Source organism: Equus przewalskii, chromosome 5 (assembly GCF_037783145.1).
Source record: "Equus przewalskii isolate Varuska chromosome 5, EquPr2, whole genome shotgun sequence".
NCBI lineage: Eukaryota > Metazoa > Chordata > Mammalia > Perissodactyla > Equidae > Equus > Equus przewalskii.
In genome coordinates this window covers 37,809,120-37,823,145 of record NC_091835.1, presented here as the reverse complement: position 1 = coordinate 37,823,145, position 14,026 = coordinate 37,809,120, and positions in this window count along the sequence as shown.

Sequence of the window (14,026 nt, the reverse complement as noted above, 5' to 3'; positions counted from 1 at the left end):
ATTGGTAGGTCACTAAGTGAGTGCCAAAGGAAAACCAAAGTATTTGTGTGCTTAGGTGACTGATAGCGAATGAGAATCCTTTTGATACCAAAGGAGTTTATGTGAAGGAGTAAGTGCTTCAGAGACAATTTCTTTTTGTGGTGTTTATGCTCATATCTTTATGGTGCTTAGATCCTTACAAGGTTTTTTGCACATCACATCATTACATGAAAAACTACCTTATGCTGAGTTGGACATTGTATATAAACTGATAAGCAAAGCATTTATATTGTAGCATGTTGGCACTACATCCTAGAAAAAAATATTGTTTCATTTTATGGTCACAGTAGTGTTTATAAAAATATGTGACTATTTATTAGATTGATTTTCAAACTAACTACTTGAAAACACAGAGATATTTCAGGGGACAATAATTCCCAAGGACTTGCTATACAGAGGAAATAGACAAAAGAATACTTAACACTTTTATTTATGCTGCAAATGCTCTGCAAAGATCTTGGAATTCAGACACTGCTGATGGCTGTGCAGAAACTCTGGTTTGCACTAAGGTCACAGAAAGGCACGGGCGTTATTGCTTCCTGCTCATGTGATTCTAGGGTGGAGTCTAGCAAGTGATTCTAGGGTGGCCTCAGAAGAACTCATTTGGTAGCCTTGCCTCAGATATTTTGGAAATATCTCTCCTTATTTTCTTTCTCCTCTCAAATTTGGAAGTCCTTTCTTTTTTGACATGTGCATCCAGGAGTTCCGGACTTCAGTCCTGAGGAGATGAAAGCTACTGACATCCACACACCTAGTGATAGGGTCTTCCCAGGGAGAGGCCTCTGATGGATGGAGAACAAAGCTCTTGCGTGACTTCTCAGTTCCAGTAAGAGGAATAGAACAAGTCCTTGGCAGACACCAGCCACCAGAAGATGGTTGAATTAAGCAATTACAAGATTATTCAGAAATTAGAAACAGATCATTGGGAATTATCTGAAAATAAACTCTCTAGAACAGTGTTCATCAAATTGTCACAACTTATTTGAGTCAGAGTCAGCTTGAGTCAGAGATAAAGTGAAGTCTGAGGATAATGGAGTAGAGAGATTGGTGGTAGGAAATAAAAGTCAAATGAATCAGTGTGATCAATGGAGAGGACTAAGTTTGGTGAGAAGATAATATCCTGAGAGAAGGTGTAGTCAAGCAATGAGGTAGAGTCCAGAGACAAAGTGAGGTCTATTTGGGGAACAGGATCCCGTATCTGTATGTGCTTCAGAGAAAGAACAGAAGCAGCAAATAGTAGAGGGAGAAAACAACCCAATAAGAACATGAAATCTAGTCATAGAAAGAATTCAGGTGGCAGAAACAAAGTAGTGAGAGAAGCCAGAGGGAGGACGAGGGAAGCTAAGATCAGTAGCAGAGAGGACCCTGGTTGCAAAGACGAGAAGGTGACAAAGAACATATGAAGGATTAGCAGAACTCAGGGGCCGAGAAGACTCTGGAGGCAGAGGCTATAAGACCATTGGTGGGGCACAAGGAAGCTAATCAGTTAAAATGCGCTGAGTAATGTCAGAGCGACCTCTGGTGGCAGAGAGAAGGTCAATAATGTGAGTAAAAGCAGCCCTGAGGGAGCAGGGCCCAACACTACGACAAAATGAGAAGAAGAGAGAAAGTGCGAGAGAATAGATCAGAGCTGAAATAGGAACCAATGAGGGAAGAAGGGCCTCCATGGGGTGCTCAGGGCAAAAGGGTGACAAAAAGACCAGAACTAGAGAGAGTTAAGCAGGGGGTGGTTAGTAATTGGACCTATGGAGGACCTGCTGTGAGAGTGGATAGGAGAGATTGAGAAGGATAAAACCAAACAGTAGTGGAAGTCAAAGAGGAAGACCCATCTCCCAGAAGTTCCTCACACAGCAGCTCACTTCCGCTATTGCTGCAGCAGAGATCTTGCTGCAAGAGTTGCTGACAGCTGCCCTTAAGAGAGAGCCTGCTCAGGTGGCTGCAGATGACAGAAAATACAAGCTTCAGCCAGAAGCAGAACAAGGACAGAAGGACCTGGCAATCCTAGCAGGATCCACATTTCCCCACATCCCTGACCTCACTCTAAGGCCCTCTTCAAATTGCCTTCGCTGATAGTTTGTTTTACTCAATGTCTACCCAAGCTGTACCGGGGCTCTGCAACTTCATATATCATGTGAGGAAGAAGGATACAGGAAATAATGGAAGGATACAGGAAATAATGGAAATCATCACTTCTTCAGAAGAGAAAGCCACTCCTGTGCAATCTCAATTCTTTTATGCAAAGCTTTCTAAGCTTGGAAACCACTCTCGCCTCTCTATCTGTGCAGTTCTCCACATTTTTGGTCCCTCTCTTTCTCAAGCCCCCACCCTTCCTCTGACATTTTTTATTCTTCTCATTCATTTTACAGAGAAATTCACCTCTCCCAAGTCTCTATTCCAACCTGAGCCTACAAATCCGTCATGTTTTGGGGAGTGGGTGGGAACACTGGCTAACATAGTCCAATTTCTTACAAGAGCAGTAAATGTTATATATAACAATGTATTTTGGTTACTTCCACTGAGAATGTTCTTTGATTTTTCCCATATACTTTCTATCTACTCGCAAAAATTCTCTTTTACTTCTTGATGTTTATTTTGTAGAAAGCAACTACTGTGAGACTTAAACCCAAATATACCAGTATTTACATTGGATGTAAATGGACAAATGCTACAAATAAAACAAGATTGCCAGGGTATATTGAAAACCAAAGAAAACAAAAACTAATCCTTCTCAACAAAGAATAGAACAAATGGAAAAAATTAGAAAGCAAAATTAACAAGCCTGACCAAAATGACAAATCAGGAGCAGTGCACAAAACAACTATATTTTTCTATTCAATTACACAAAGAATATTTACAAAATGGATCTTAGATTGGGCCATAAAACAAATATCCACAAATTACAATGGACTTAAATCATACAATATATATCTTAAAACTTAGTGATATTAAGAAAGGGAAAAATAACAAAAATATATTAAGAAAAAATTCATTCGTTTGGCAACAGTTTGGATCATATAAAAAGGTTACAATGACAATTACAAAATGTTTTCAGTGAGTGATAATACAAATATATATCAAAACTTGAAGATTATAATTAAAGCTCTATGTTTTCCCAACACTTCCATAGTTTGGAAGCCCAGTATCACCTGTATCCAAATCTAAGCAAATCCTCAATTTGAATTTTGAAACCATTGTAAATTGATGTTAAACTTACTAAGGGATTGATATATTGGGATGTTCATTGAGAAAAAAGCATTTGCTATGCCAGTAGATGCATACCAGGTACCAGAGGCTGTGTTAATTTCCTCAAGCAATGAAACCACATCTGGAACAGCAACTGTAATAGGAGTCAACACCTGATTAAGTTTACTGTCATTTTCCAAAATTCATCTCTTTTCTGCACAGGCCAAATAGGTGAGTTGAATGTGGATTTGTTAGAAATTACCACCTCTGTTTCTTTCAAATGCCTTATGGTGACACTAATTTCTGCATTCTCTCCAGGAATGTTGTAATGTTCTTGGTTTGCTGTTTTCCTTGGAAGAGGAAGTTTTAGTGGTTTCCACTTGGTTTTTCCTACCATAACAACCATCACTCCATATGTCATTGAACAAATATGGGGATGCTGCCAGTTGTTGAGTATGTCTATTTCAATTATATATTCAGGAGCTTGGAGAATAACCATGTGATGGGTTCAGGGACCCACTGGACCCACTGGACTCACTGTGAGGCACATCTCATTTAAGACATCATTGATCATCTGACTTCCTTATACTTCTACTCTCACTAGTGAAATACAATGATGTTTTAGGTCTCTGGAAATTAGTGTTAACCCAGAGCCAGTGCCCAGAACTCCCCAAAAGACTAATTCTTTCCTTTTTCCCAAGGTAAATGGTCATAGATCTCTTTGAGGAAGGGTCAAAGAATTGAGAAGGATCAAGAATTGAGATGGCACAGGAGTGGCTTTCTCTTCTGCAAAAGCGATGAATCTCTTTGAGGAATGGTCATAGATCTCTTTGAGGAAGATTATATAAATTTTGTCATTTAACAGAGTCCTTCCTCAAAGGACTCCCCCGCCCAAATTTGAAAGGTTCTGGTTCTGTAAACTTGCTCATGTCTGGAAATTGATTGAGGGGACATGACCCTAGTGTTTTGGTGATTCAAGTTGGACTTCTGTTCATTCAACCTAGAACTTTTCTACTTAAGGAAGGCCATTTCAGTTTCTTTGGGTAAAACAGCATTAACCTCCTCACACAGGGCTGGAAAGGCTACTTCTGGAAAAAAGAACTCAATAGAATTTAGAGTTCTATGTCCCTAGCTTGATTGGAATCTTCCCCAATGTCCTCATTCTTCATTTCAAAGTCTCATTCTTTCCCAAACAGTGCCCTCAGTTTAACAGAAGACATCTGCAATTTTGGGTATCTTGAACATACCTCTCTCCAGCCTCCTTACAATGAAGCTAACAGTAATTTCACTCAAGGCCAAATTGCCTGGAAATTTTCCAGATATTTCCAGAGGTTTGCCTGCCTGTTGCATACGTTGTGTCTGATCACAAAAACAAGCAGTGCAGACTCTCTCCAGCAGATGGAGCCATTAAACGAAGGTGTTCTTAGAAACGCATCATTAGAAAACTTCCTTGTTTCTCTATAGTCTTCTGAGACATTAACATCAATAACTGACTTACCCAGTATAAGTTACTGATGAGGGAGGAAAAAGAAAAAATGCAATGAGTAGATACCATATAAGAACTTAGGGAATGAGAGAAATGAATTTAACTTTAAAAACCCTGACATCAGCAGAGGCAAACTGATATGGAGCCTAGAGTATAAGAGCATGAGCTGACCTGTCCTCAGAGCTTGATGACACATTGTGGTCTCTAGTGATTCCCAGAAATAATGTGAAGGAGGTGTGTGTGCATGTTGTAGGGACTGGGGCTGAGAGGGGACAAGGAGGAAGTTTTAAGGTCCCCGCAGCCAGTCAAACTGTCTATTGATATTACTGAAACAAGACTTGTACTCAGAAACTGTGAAAACCGAGACACGAGGGTTCACAGTGAAGCCCAGACAGTGCAGTGGAGGAACAACGGTGTGCCAACATAATTTTGTGTTCTCCTTGTCCCTTACTGTATAGTGTTTCAAAGACTTATTCCATGTTGCTATACAATGTCAGTAGTGACCAATTTAGAAGTATAGTATACTAATTTGAATGATGATCTACACTTTATATTACCATTCACCTATTTTTTGGACACATTGTTACTATTTTTTCCTACTATAAAGAAAGTTGAGTTAAAACAAAAAATGTCCCATTATTAATAATAATAAGCTTGTTAATTCATCAATTGCATGTTTTCTACTACTATAAATCAATTTTCTCAAATGCCTTTAAGAAGAAAACTGATTTGACTTTAGACACTAAACTGACTCGTGAGTCTGACAGATAAAAGAGGCCTTAAGATTAGCATTAGAATATGATCTGCTTAATCAAATTTTATGAATACAACCTCAGGTAGTGTATCTACGGAATATATGTTTGTTGAATGAGTAAAAGAATAAATGAAAATATGGAAGGAATCTGGCTTTTACAGAAACAAATAAGTGAGAACTGCTCAGTAGTAATGTGATTTTTATGTTAGAAAACTATAGAGTGAGCATAACATATCAAATATTTAGTGGAAAAAATAAAAATTACCAAACTTGGGGTTCTGAAGGAATTTTCATTCAGTTTGAACATCCAATCCCTTAGCAAGTTTAACACCAATTTACAATGGTTTCAAAATTCAAATTGAGGATTTTCTGAGATTTGGATAGAGGTGATTCTGGGCTTCCAGACTATGGAAGTGTTGGGAAAACACAGAGCTTTTTTATCTCAAGTTAGATCACCATTTGTTCATCTCCACAACTCGTCTGATTCCTTGTACAGCCCAATCAAATAGTTAAATTAGCCCTAAATTTTGAAAAATGTGAAGCCTTGAAAACATATAAGTAAACTAGTCTTAACACATCTCATTTCTCAGTCTCCGTTAACCAGAGATTAAGTATACCTCCCCACTCTAAAAATAGATAGAAGAGAACTTCAAAGTGGCCCACAGATTGTGAGAATTAGGTTTTATAATAAGAACAGCGACAACTACACAGCCAGGACTGAAGATTTGAGCTACACCAGCTGCGCGGAGAAAAAAATGATCAAGGTACTACGTGATCAATGTGGCTCTTTTGGATACTTTTGTGAAAAAGAATTGGCTGCAGAGATGTGACTTAGAAATTCAATTCATCAAGATGCTTGGAAGAGTTGAAGTGAACAACATCTCAGATGTAAATTGAACAAACATATAGAAGACAATAGTGCAAAATAATCACAGATTTTCTTTAAACAACTCACTCTCTGGAGTCCCAACCTCAAAACAATAAAAAATCATCATTTAAATAGCACTTACTATTTGTTGAGCGTAGTTCTAAGTGCTTTAATAATATTAAATATGTTTGAAACTCATCAAAAACTACTAGATAGACACTGTTATTATTCCCATTTTAAAGAAGAAGAAACATATTCTTCTGGAGAATTTGAATAAATTTTACAAGATCTCACATCTAGTGAGTGGCAGACCTAAAATTTAAACTCAGGCAATCTGGTTTCAGAGTCCACACTTAAATACTCAGTTATATTGTAACTAAGGGCCAGATGGTAAAGTTAGTCAAGTGAAGATAAGAGTTTTGGGGATTCTGGTCAATTTGGGCAGACACTCAAAATCAGTGTTATTACTGTTTTGTATTTAAACCTCTTATGTGACAAAAAGCCCATAATTGCAAACCAAATCCTCTCCTGTCCTTGGTATACAGTTTGCCTTGGCCCGGCATTGTGTAAACGTCATCGTGAACATCACACATACATCTTAGCCCACAAACATTAACAATAGCAATCCTTAACGATTACTTTAGTTCTGGAGGAACCATCTGTGTTTCAGAGACAGTCTGTCAGGCAAATAAAAGTTTGTAGTTTAATATATCTCAACATAGAAAATTTCATGTAAGAAATATGCTTTGGAATATTAGAAAAATAAATTTCACAACCCTTAAGGAATTGATATCCTCCATGATTTTAATAGTGAGAGCAAGATAAATAGTCATGCTTTCCTCCTAGTTCTGACTGCCAGAAATTTCAAAGTTAAATTCAATATTTAACAATCATAAGTTTGCTTAGCTTTATAACTGTATGTTAAGTTCTCTCCCTTTCTTTGGTCCTGATAACTAATAAATATTTCTAAGAGTGCATGTTCTTTTGCAAATCAACTGAAAAACTTCTAAAATAACTGTTGGTAGAAATAAATGTGGGGGTTTTTTTGTTTGTTTTATTTTTTGTTGTTAAGGCATCTCCAGGATACTTTTTCTATTAGCAGCTATCTGGACTGGGATTCATCCCAAAGTGTCTTCCAGAATATTTTAAGAGTAGGTTACTGACTGCCAAGAGCCCTATTTTACACTTATTACTCTCCCCTGAGGAAGTGCGTATTTTGCATCTCCTGTGGCACTAAGCCCAATGGTTTGAACAGAGTAGGCATTTGAATGAATTAACTAATAATGAGTGAATGAAGTTAACATCCTCATTTTCAAGGTGTTTGGAAGCACCAGTTAAGCCTCTATCTCTCCTTTCTTTATGATTTAGGCAGAAATTCTCTAAATTCAGAGGATTCAGAATTATCTCAAGTTTCTACAAGAGTTCTAAGAGTTCATCTGAATAATTGGCCTAGGAATTGGGCCAATTACCAGCTCCAAATCTACCCTTCATTCCGTGCTCTGTTATAAGGGAGATGCACTCTGTAAATATTTCTCCCCTGCCAGCTGGCACAATGTGAAGGCACTGGAGGGACACTAGAAGAGGAAGGAGTTTCCTTCCTGACTCCAGTGTGCTTTGCTCATCAGGCTGTTGCACAGTTTTGTTTTTCTTCAGTACCCATGTACTTCAGCTGCATGTAGCACCTTTCTCTGGGCCACTCCTAACTGTACCCTCTCAGGTGCCTTCATAAGGGCGTGGTCCAAGCAAGCCCAACTGATGATGGGCTTCCCCTCACATACCCTCTGGTAATTGTAGAGTAAGTTCCCAATTGTAGCACCTTCCTGTGGACATTTTCCCCAGCACACCAGAGGGCAGATTTTTAGATTTCTGCTGACATACTACCTCAGCTAATGTCTCTGTGATCTACTGAGCCATGCTGGTGCCCTCTCTATTGAGGCCTGGATTTCAGTCCACAGTTTGGTGTGGGGCAGATCCCTTTCTTGAGTGTTCTGTCTCAGCCCAAGGGATAGTGACTGCTCCCTGTGTCTGATATTCTTGTATTCTCTAGAATTTTCTTTATCTCCTTTTAACCAATGACCTATTACTTCAGTCTTCTATTAGTAATATTTTTATATTAAACTTTCCCAAATTATTGTGGATTTCAGTCCCCTGATTAGACTCTGAGTGATATAGGAATGTAGTTAAACCAACTGGAATTTTACTTGATCCATTTTGCTTACCTCCAATACCACTAGCACTTCCCTCTAATTCAGTGGTATTCAAAATTTTAAGTAATGGAATCCTCTTTAGAGACACAATCCCATGTGGAATACTAATAGGTATAGCACATGAAAAGCAGAGATGCCTGCTTGGATTTGAGTGAGGAAGGACGTCAAGGTGCCCCATGAACCTGTCCTGCCCCTCCTCCCTGCTCATTGCCCATGGTGGTCTTGAAACATCTCTCCAGAACAGGTAAGATTCTCAGGACACAATGTCTTAGTCTGTTTAGGCTACTGTAACAAAATGCCATAGATTGAGTGGCTTATAAACAACAGAGATTTATTTCTCACAATTCTGGAGGATGGAAGTCCGAGATCAAGACGCCAGCATGATCGGGTGATGTCCTTTTTCTGGGTCACAGACTTCTGGTTGTATCCTCACATGGTAGAAAGGGCTAGAGAGCTCTGTGGTGTTTCTTTTATAAGATACTAGTTCCTTTCAAGAGGACTTCACCCTCATGATCTAAGCACCTCCCAAAGGCCCCATCTCCAAACACCATCACATTAGACATTAGGATTTCAACATATGAGTTTTGGGGCACACAAACATTCAGACCACAGCACACAGCTTGAGAAACAGAACTCTGTATCTATCTTGTGTATGATAAAGTGAGGACTCTTCCTCCAAATTTTAAAAATTCTGTTAGCATATTCCTTATAGCCAGTGTGTACTGGATGGATATCTAGTTTATGTTTTATTCAAGAAATGGAATAATGTGCTTTTAGAATTATCCAGTTATCCAATCCTGGAGCAATAGGATAAAATCACAGGAACTTAGGGATCTCTGAAGGAAATGTCTTTTGTTCTATTAAACCAAAGAGTTGACTGATAATGAGAGAATGGAATGAGATGGGATGTTTACGGGGTAGATTTCTAACCTCAGTTCTCAGGAATGAAAAACATACCTTCTGGTTTTACTTCTTGCACAGCAGACAATGAAACTGCCATTGTCTCTCTGGAAAATCCCTCTTCTTATTGCCGCAGAAAGGGAAACAAGGAGAGGCAGCTTTTTCCTTTCATAGAGGTCTACAGTAACACTACTTTCTCTGTGGAGTCCTCAGTCTAAAAGGTCCTCATCTCAAGTCTGCACATTAATTTAAGATTATCCAGCCTTTAATTCAGAGAATGATAGAATATGAACTACACTGCAGCAATCTCATTCTACGGCATTAATGTAAGAGGACGGTACTCTGCCAAGCCTATCAATATTCTGAAGAAAAGTGGAATGAAACTAGCTATTTATCTTCACAATTGCTTGCTTTTTTCTGAAATCGACAGGAAATAAACCTGATTTTCAAAACTGCTATGGAGAATGCTGAGGATGTAGTGATCATCAGTACAGATTTGGTGTTCTGGGAGAATTTCATGGAAGGAGGAAAATATAAAGAATGTCACATATGTAATAGATCATTCTCCTGAGTCTTCCATGGAATTGGTACTTTCTGGAAACAAGAAAAAAGCTTTCATTTTGTTTGTTAGCAGACTTGTTGTTTATGTAAAATGTGATCATCCACAAAAATAAAAACCAAACAAAAAACACTTTTCCCCAGTTCTTATTATAAAGAGAACTATAACAAGAGGGTTTATGTAAAGTAATTTCCAGACTATGCATTGATTATTTCCAATTTGAGATACCACATTTAAAAAGCCAATGACACAATTTTCTAAGTAGGGGTACAATTAAAACAAATGAGCTTCAGATTGTTGAACACAAAAGTCCAAATTGTCAGTTGAGTTTATGAGTTGAGAATGTAACTAAACAGAGCTGGCAAACTCAAAAATCTACAAAGATCAGGACGTCACATGAGTGAAGAGGCTTAGTAAGGACTGCGGCAAACTGAAGCACACATACACATATCAGCGGTTGCAGGTAGAGTTAACTATGGCTGAGCTTCCATTCAGAGATTATGGTATAATTGGTCAGAAGAGGGACCCAGGCATGTGTGTGTTTGGAAATCAAAGTGTTTCTAATGCAACCAGATTTGAGGAACCCTGCACTATTCCATTCTAGCCCTCAGCTCCCCTAAATTACTGCTAGGATGGATTATAGGCCCAGTGATGATGGATAGTCCAGCATTTCAGGAAACTCAGCTTTTTGTGTGACAGCTTTTGATTTTTAAATGTCATCAAATGATACGTAATGTTTTTTTAAAACATTGTTTAGGCAAACAAAGGAAGTATAAAAGCTGAATCCAATCCATAGATCACCAGTTTGTAACTTTTGCCATGGAGACTTTTTTTCCTAAAGAGATAAAAAATATTCAAAGGAGAATTTGACTTTTGAAGAGGAGAACAGTAGAAAAAAACATAAGTTTTGGAATCAGACAACCTAGTTTTAGCTGTGTGAAACTGAGTTGTATAAACTTTTGATTCCTGATCTGTAAAATGCATATAATAAAATATGGTCTACCTATAAAACACAGGAGTTTCATGAGGATCGATTATGCAATACCTGGGAAAGCAGATTATTTAATCAGCTCTGGCTTCAGGCTGGATGTGGGGACTCAATTGGTTTCTTCAGGGGTCTGTATTTCTTTTTATCTTTTTATGTTCATTTCCTGTGAATCTGGGCTTTATTGTAGGTTGCTTTCTCCATGAGACTTGAAAACTAGCATAGAGACTTTTTAAACCTCCTGATCCTAGAGAAAGAGAGAGACTTTCCCTCTCCCAGTGTCCATATATTAAATATCAGGTACGACACTTAAGAAAGACTTAGTTCTAGGACTCTATCCAGTTCTGAAATAATTTTTGTGTTATGAGAAATGGAAAACTCTAATTAGTTGATCTGGTTTGTGTGCATAACCCTTGGTCACTGTGGCAGGAAGGGAGCACCATACATGACAGTCCCAATGGGTACAGATTAGGTTTGGGAGAGATTTTTCCCAAAGGAAAATGAAAATGCTGAAAGCTATTACCAGATAATATGTGCCTGTGAAAAAATAAGAAATAAATATTTAGTACAGAGGGTTATTAAAGAAATGACTTCAAACGCTGTGCAAGAAAAATTACTATGTAGCAGAGTTACAATTAGTCTTTCCATGTCCACTAAGAAAGAAAGAAAGAAATTTGATTTGATTTTCTTTCTCCGATTTTGAAAAGAAAAATTTCTAAGCATGAGGAACAAGTGCGAAATATACTTTTCCAAAACTTTGACAAATTTTTTTAGGTTTCGGGTTTCACACCACACTTTTGACCTCAAACTTAGTTTCACTTTTGGAAAAGAGGAAGAGGTAAAGAAAAGCACAGATTCAAGAATCTTGTCACTCTTATTCAGGGCCCATCATCGTCTGGATCATCTTAACTTATATACAACTTCTCCTCAATGTAAACCTACACTCCAGCTAGGCCACTCACTTTCCTGTTAATTAAAAAAGACAGCCATAATTATTCCAACAGGAAGGGGTTGCGGCCTTTGCCGAGGTCTGGATTAGAAGAACAGTTGTTCCAGAGATGATAAGAAATCATGATCTATAAACAGGTGGCAGAAGCACCTGCTCCCTCCAGGAAACAGAAGCCAAGTAGCAAAGGAAAATTACAACACTAAATGAAGGCCCCACTTCAGGAGAACGTTAACTCTATCCTGTCACTCCAAGATGTATATTTGGGCCTGAATTTGGGGCCACTAAGATATTGGTAGAAACAGCTTCTGGGAGAGGAAAAGACCTTCATTTGTAATAGCATTAGCCTGGGGTCAAGTTATGAAGAAGGTCAGGATGACAAAAACAGCAAGAAGGATAAAAATAATTGTTACTTTCACGTGAAGGATCCACATCTCTATATCTTCCTTGCTATCAGTGTCAATTATCTGATAGAATGAAGCCAGCTGATACAAATTCGCTTGTACAGACAGCATCCTCCCCCTCTTTCAAAGACTCAGGGTTCATATGTTCTATTCTTCCATCTCCAACCACAAAAACAGGAGATAGGATCCTTGATTACCCAAAGGTCAATGCTGTGAAGTAAGAAATGCTCAGCTCCTGTACTAAACAGATAAAATCTACTTCCATTATACTTTTATAATGAGAAAATAAACACATAAAAAATAAAAATTAAACTAGTTTTTGTCTGCTTTCAAGTATATCAATCAAGCAATCTAGTGCCATTTTGTGAATTGGTAAATAGCCCTCCACACATTAAATGTCTTAATGAATGCTGAGTTAAAGAAAACTAAAATAATTAGTATTCATAACAATAGACTTGGGGCTAAAGAAAAAAATAAATTATTTCATAATCTATACATGGGGTTTAAAACTCAGTGCAGTGGATATTGTCTTAGAAAATCGGATGTGAGGCATTTATTTATATATATGTTAAGTCTTAAATGTAAAAGTTAAAGTTATCTAGAAAAATTTGCTATGTACAAAATGCTTAATTCTATGTTAATAAGTAAATAAGTAAATACTTTTTGTTATAAAACAAAATTAAAAATCATTATGTCAAAATGAAAATACTATCTTTGTTATACTGTGAGATAGTTGTTGCATTGTGTCAGTGAAGATTAACCTTTCACTATGTTCAGTTGCTTTGAAAGAATCCACAGTACCCATAAATACAAATGTAATGATAAAAACTTCTCTCTTCTTAGCAATTTATTCAATTCATTTATAGATAGGAACTGAAATTGTGCAAAATAAGTTTAATTGAATTGTTGTTGAAGGGAAGTTAGCCTTGGCCTGGGACTCAGGTTTCACGGTAGAAGGAAGCCACACTGCCTAATAAAGCAGTGACAACAAGGGAAAAGAGACCAAAGAAAGCAATTTTCTTTTGCTACTTGGTTTCCTTGCAACATATTAGGGAAAATGTACAAAGAATCTTGTATAAAAAGTGAAACAGAGTTTTGGGGGGAGTAAAAGTTAATTATAAAATAACATGAATAATATGATATCACTATATAAAATATTTGTCCTTTCTTCACATATATTCTTATTCCACACGCTATTTGTGCGCCATTTCTTCCATACCCAAAGCTCGTGCTGACTCATACACGCTGACAATTTCAAGCCATTAACTTTGATTAATATCTCTTGCCTAAAATCTAGAATCCTGTATACAAATGCCTACAAGACAACTTCACCTAGATGTTCAGAGAGAGTTTAACAGCAATGTACCCCAAAATAAACTAATGATATTATTCAATTAAATATATTTCATCTGTGTTTCTGATCTTAGCTGCAGAAACTGCTAGCACCAATGGAAAACATTTTTGGCTCCATCAATACACTGAAACCTAAATATCACCCCCACCTCAGACTGACTTCTCCACTCCCCCTGCTTCTGTGCATACATAACCCCCTCCTCACGATTTGAGTTGGGTGCATCCAACTGAACCTATTCCACATGTCCCTCAGCACCCCCAGTTGCAGGGAAGGCTGGGAAGGTAAAAAGCTTTTTTAGTTCCTACAGTGGGAGAAGAGCTTGCCTACCATTGGACTAATGT